The sequence below is a fragment of the Podarcis cretensis genome (genome assembly GCF_951804945.1).
Source record: "Podarcis cretensis genome assembly, chromosome: 7".
In the NCBI taxonomy this organism is placed as follows: Eukaryota; Metazoa; Chordata; class Lepidosauria; order Squamata; family Lacertidae; genus Podarcis; species Podarcis cretensis.
Genome location: NC_137176.1, coordinates 41,342,279 through 41,348,493, shown reverse-complemented (window position 1 = coordinate 41,348,493; position 6,215 = coordinate 41,342,279).

Genomic DNA, 6,215 nt, shown 5'->3' with positions numbered 1-6,215 from the left:
TATTTCCACAACAGCTCAGATGGAAGAAACCAAATATCACCCTTTGTGAAGCAGTGTCTATTAATCCTTGTTTGTGAGATCAGGTCAGGAACACGTGATTGGGAACAGAGACACCAGCTTGCAGGGGCGATTGAGGGGGGCAATGTTTTGCACGTGACATCAGGACATCGGGAAGAGCCAGGGGCAGAGTTGAATGTATTGGCCATGTGGCTCAATGGCCAATGGCTCCTCCTTCTTGGTGCTGCCACTTGTGGGAGGCTGCTTCAACTCTCCTTCCTGTGAAAGGAAGTGTCTACAGAACAGTGTGTGGAAGACTCTGCCTCCGGTGCTATATAGCAGCTGGAGTGAAGGTAGCAGATCGTAAAACCGATCTGAGAGAAAACACATTTATTTAATATACATTATTACATGTGCCCTGGTTCTCCAAGTTGTTGAGAATTCTAGGGGTTATTGGAATGAGAATATTGGAGACTTGTGGCATTATGTGATGTATGGTAGTATATGCATGTGAGCATAGGTGGAGATACAACTTAATATCAACAGATACTCCAAGGTTCAATGGCTAGGAGGACTCAGCCAGAGTCCTCTGGATATTCATTAGCTTCCAGCAAATAAAAGTCAATCTCTCTGTGTTTCTCAAAAAACACAAAAAACCTTTCAAATCAATTTTTGTCTTTAACACAGAGACACACACACACCAATGACATTGCTTCCACTATTCAGAAGCAGATTTAGGGTAGCACACAGGGTGCTGAGTCTAGGGGGCACCACAGGGCATCTCAACTATTGAATTGAGCAGAATGGAAGGCAAGAGGCAAAGGGGTGCCAGATTTTGGCCTTGCACAGGTGCCACTGAAATTTGAAATACTAAAATGTGCCCCTGTGCTATTCCTACCATAATGGCAAAAGTACATCCAGTTCCTGTGGTAACATATTGTCCCTTGTTTACATTGCAAAGCAGATACTTAAGAAACGTGGGTAGGGCTTTTTATGCAACAAAATAAGGTGGTTTGATCATTTTAGCAGAATTATTTTCCAGTCCCCAATCTTGAAAATATGTAATCACGAGATTGGAAGGGATCCCACAAGTCATTTAGCCCAATCTAAATCCCAACACAGTATCAAGATTCCTGCTCTTCTGTTCAGAACTGTATCCAAAACAGCCTGATATTAATAATCTCCTTTCCCCCCCAAGATATATGTGTTAGGCTTTCTGTAGCTAGTCCTGAAGTACTCACATCAAGAATGCTTTATAAATCTAATGTGATTTATTGATTAACTAAGAGACTATGACCACTTTTTGGTGGTTCAGCAACCACTGGTGCTTTGTAAAAGAAACATAGACACACAGAATGAATATGCAGTTCTATGGGTCTCTTTTAGGCAGGCATTCTTGCACATCATTGCTCTGCAGGGAAATGTTAGTCACTGACATATGTGGTATAAAGTGAAATATATGAGAAAGGAAATGGAAAGCCAAAGGGCAAGAGTTAGAGAGAAGTCGTATTCAGCAGCAGAGAAAATGCTATGGGCAGCAAGAAACAAAGGCATGATGTAAGGTACATAACAGAAAAATAAATGGGAATATTTGGAATATGAATGAAATCTAGAACCAGCATGATTTTGGTGGCTCAGGCTAATAATCAATATCAGTCTCATACATTTACAATAGTATGGTCAGTGGATATAGTGAATAGGGCAAGTGGAAGAACCACCAGCTGAATTTTCAGAGTGAAAGGCAAAAAAATATATATGCTCACATTTACTCCTCCCCTGGCCCCTGATATCCATCTTTAATACATTTTTTTATCACTTTCATGCTTAAAGGAACTCAGAATGGCATACATGTCATACTATGTAAGCTATGCCTATGTAGCTTAATGGGGGTTTAGTCCCCTCACTCCAACTAATTGGCCAATGAAAAATAGAGGCAAACCCCCTCACCAACCACATAACCAACCAACCAAAACAGACAACACATTTAAAAACAAATAATTCAAGAAAATGCCCTTTTGTTCCCCCATCTACCAAAGCTAGCAGGTAGTGACAGGGTTCTTTTTCTTTTCTGAATGATTTTAGAAAGAGGTTGGAAGACCAGAAATGGACTTCCATCTGCTTTACCACCTTCTTTTCCCAGGAAGAGCATATCTGCACCCATGTAGAGCCCAGAGGCATTGGTGACCCCATACATACATCACAGTGATCCTTAAAATAGTATTTCATGGTAGACCAGGGTGGTTTTTCCCTGTGTGATACTGAAGTGAACCCATAATAACTATGCAATAGGATTCATGAAACAGTCTATTTCACCTCTTATTCTGGCCTCTTATTTGTTCTGTGTCTCTGTACGAATGTTGGGATGGTTGGAAGGCTGCATGAACGGCTCTGCTTAGCTGCAAGGAAGTTCTTATGTTTATAAATCTACCTGTCTCTGCTGAGTAGTGATATGAGATCAGAACCTATAGAGGCATGGAAGCCGAAGTAAGTCCTCCATTCTTGGTACTCACAGGTGAAGACTGAAGATGTAAAAGCTCGTGATGCTTATAGTTTATGGCTTAGCTGAACCAAGGACTTCTGGTTCATTGGCAGTGGTGCTCAGCACTGGTGCATGAGGAGATGGAGTGGCAGCGGTTTCCTTCTGGTGGCGCTGTTCTCTGGGATGGGACAAGGTGAGGTGGTTGTTGTTGGCCCTGTACCTGTGACACACTAACACTGCCAACCCAGAGCTCCCCCGACCTCAATACAGCCTCGTCCCGCACCATCCCTGTCCTGATGAATCCAATGCCAGCACCTGAAGGACACGAGTGACACTATTAGTCCCTCATGAGATGCTGCTTCATGGTATTCTTAACCACTGTGTCTTAACCACATCTCTGAGAATGAAAGTGAAGCGATTAATCCATAATGGTGTGTGTGGGGGGTGTATGTTAATTGGGGTGGGGGGTGGGGAAAGAGCTGTTGATCCAGGAAAGTTTCCTGAAACTTAGGGTGGTACTCAACTACATTTCACTCAGAGTACGCCCACTGAAATTAATGGGCTGAACTTACTGAAGTTAATTAATTTCTATGGGTCTTCTCTGCAGAAGACATATTTTAATACCACCTTGAGATTCCAAGATGTCTGGATGATTTCAACATCAATATTTCTATGATCACCAAATATATACCCACTTTAATCATAGATACCTTTAGTCTGACAGCATGCAGGCTTTCAGTCACTCCTTCAGCAGTTAATAGACATATTGTGCTCATTTTGCTGCCCCCTGAGAAGCTTTGTCAGTGAGTTCTGACCTATAATCTATATTTAAGGTTCAGTAGCATTTCAGGAATACACACAGTGATCTTATTAATCTTTAATAAACATGACTCCATTTCATTTCATGACTGGATTTAACAGCATTAGTTTCCAAGATAAATTACAGGTGGGACTACAGAACAGACAGAAATATAATTGTTCTGGACTTTATTTTCACTTCCTGCTTTTTTTCATTATTCAGCCATGCAACTTTATTTTTGTGCTGACTGGTGCATTTGAAGAAAAATACCTCTGTAAGTGAGATGACAATCACTGCCATTTTTATTTTAGGGCTTCATCGTTCTGGCTGAAAACACCTTCAAGGTGGAATGTGTGTGTGTGTGTGTGTGTGTGTAATATAGGTCCAGTACCACACAGCATTCTGGGTTTTTTGGGGGGGATGTAATTCATATAAATCTCTTTCTGCATCAATGCACTGATCTCACTGGGAGTAGATGACCCATCACTGTGTAGGGTCAGCCAGGAAAAAAAAAGTAATGTAATGTAAATAGCTCTGCAGATTTGGGGGGGGGGGTTGCAACCTATTACTGGTCAAAGCCTGTCCTGAAATGGTTCACAACAACAACAGTACAGCCATATGGTAAAGAGTAACAGATGAACTCCCAATACATGTTTAATTTTAAATATCTGAAAAGACTGATCTTCATTAAACATCCTTTCGGTACACCTCGCTAAAGTGTTTGAGTGAGTCAGAGAAGCAGCCAGTGGACACCTGGTCTCCATAGGTATTTTTATGCACCCTTTTATGCACCATTTTTATGCACCTTTATATGCATTTCTGTACACATTACTTAGCTGAAGAAAGGCTTTGCAAAATTCAGAGATGTGTAAATCTCAAAGGATGGCTGTGTTTTGGTTTGCATATTGTTTCAAAAGCACCATGGTGCATCTACAGCAGTACAACTGGATGCCTGCAACTGCCTCAGCTGCAACAAAACATATATTTCCTGTACTGGTCTCTACAGCCACAGCAGGTGCTGCAACCATCCAACAGTTTGACTTTACCCCCAGGCACACTCCACCATTGTCTCTTGAGTCAGATTGATGCCAACAGCAACGCTAGCACTTCTGTCCCAGGCTGCCTTCATATGGCAATTTATTCCATTTCCCAGACATTTCCCTAACTGCTAATTATATTTGAGCTTTCCCACAATGTAAAATCCACTTCCAGAAATCTAATGGAATATAGCACAAGCTTAGCGCTCATTTCCGTGTTAATTGATTCCAGAAAAAATCCATTTGCTGCCCCCTAACCCGGAAAATCACAGGGGTAAAGTGACAAAATTTGGAGCAGTATACGACCATACAGTTCTTTCCTGCAGTTTTTCATAGGGGAACAGAAGCACATACATTCAGAAAGGGTGATGATTGTTGTTGTGTCACATCACACACACTGGTGCAAATGAAATTTAGTGCGACATGCAAGTATATGGGTCAAGCAGCCACAGTTCCATAACACAACGGGCATTGCCACATGAAAGGAATGTTAGAAAATCTAGCAGAAGTGCTAGCAGTATAATCAGGAAAACTAACACAATATTCCCACATCTTAATGCACCTCCCATTTCTAAGGTTCCCTTTATACTGTATGACTTTTTGCATTATGGAACTGTGACTTTTTGATCAATATATCACCATACCATGCTAAATTTCATTCACACTAGTGGGAGGGTGTTCACAACAGCAGACATATCCAGGCATGTCACCATCCTTTGTACACATGTGTGCTTCTGTTATTCCATCATGTGACTCATGAAAACATAGGGAAAGAACTGTATGTTGTAATACAATCCCAAATTCTATCACATGGCATGTTCCAATTAAACTACATGAAAAAATTGCAAATATTTTCTAGGAGTTAATGGGGTTGCAAACCCTTTTTTTCCTTCCTGGAAGTAATTAACATGGAAACAAGTGCTAAATGTCCACCAGATTCCACTAGATTTCCAAAAGCGACTTATGTATCAAGTGAAAGATCTCATAAAATTCAGAAATGTAGTATTTCCAGGTAAGGAAATATTGGGGGAAATGAATAAAGTGCTGTTTGAATGCTGCCTTAGTCATTAATCTCATTTCTAATCAAGGAACTGATGAATCCTACTAATGTGTGGGTTTCGACTGGAGCTTAGTATTTTCTGTGCTATACTACAAACATGGGATTTCAAATTATTTGAGGTTCTCATATACATAAACAAAAATGACATGGTTTGATTCAATGTGACACATATTTATGTCCTATTAATAGAAAATGTATTCTGGAACATATGTTCATGAATTCTCACCATGGGGCCTGGTTCCTCCTATGTCTGCTGCTAGTGGAACAGCCAAGGTGCCTTCTGTTGAACTGGCACCTTTCCATGTGGTACTGGAAGTTAATCAGGAGACACAGCAGGCCAGTAGTAACTTTCCTATCCCAATTCTTTGAGCTCCTGCCCTGCTATGCTAGACTGCTACCACTGTGTGAAATTGTCCTTTTTTTCAGGAGGCAAGGGATATACAAAACTCCATGCATGCAAAAGTCAAGACATGGTGTCATCTGGCAAATGAAGTTCTTGCACTGAAACATCTGAATCTGCTCACAAAGGGGTGAGTTCCAACATCTCTTCTTCTAGAAAAATAGCACTTCTGATATCATTGTTTTTGGTCTATGCTATGCAGTCACTGCATTTGGGTGAATATGTACCAGGATCACACGTGGTGATGTGGTGCTCCCTACTGAAATATGAAAGGTTCCATATGTATTGGTACTCCACCATCTTTTAAACATGCACCTGTTTACATAGGCATGCCTTTGATCTCTTGACCTGAGTCACCTGCTTTAATGACTGTGTTGATTTAATGGGATATTTTTATTGCATATTTAAAACATGGGTATTTGTATTTTAATGTTTTCATGGGG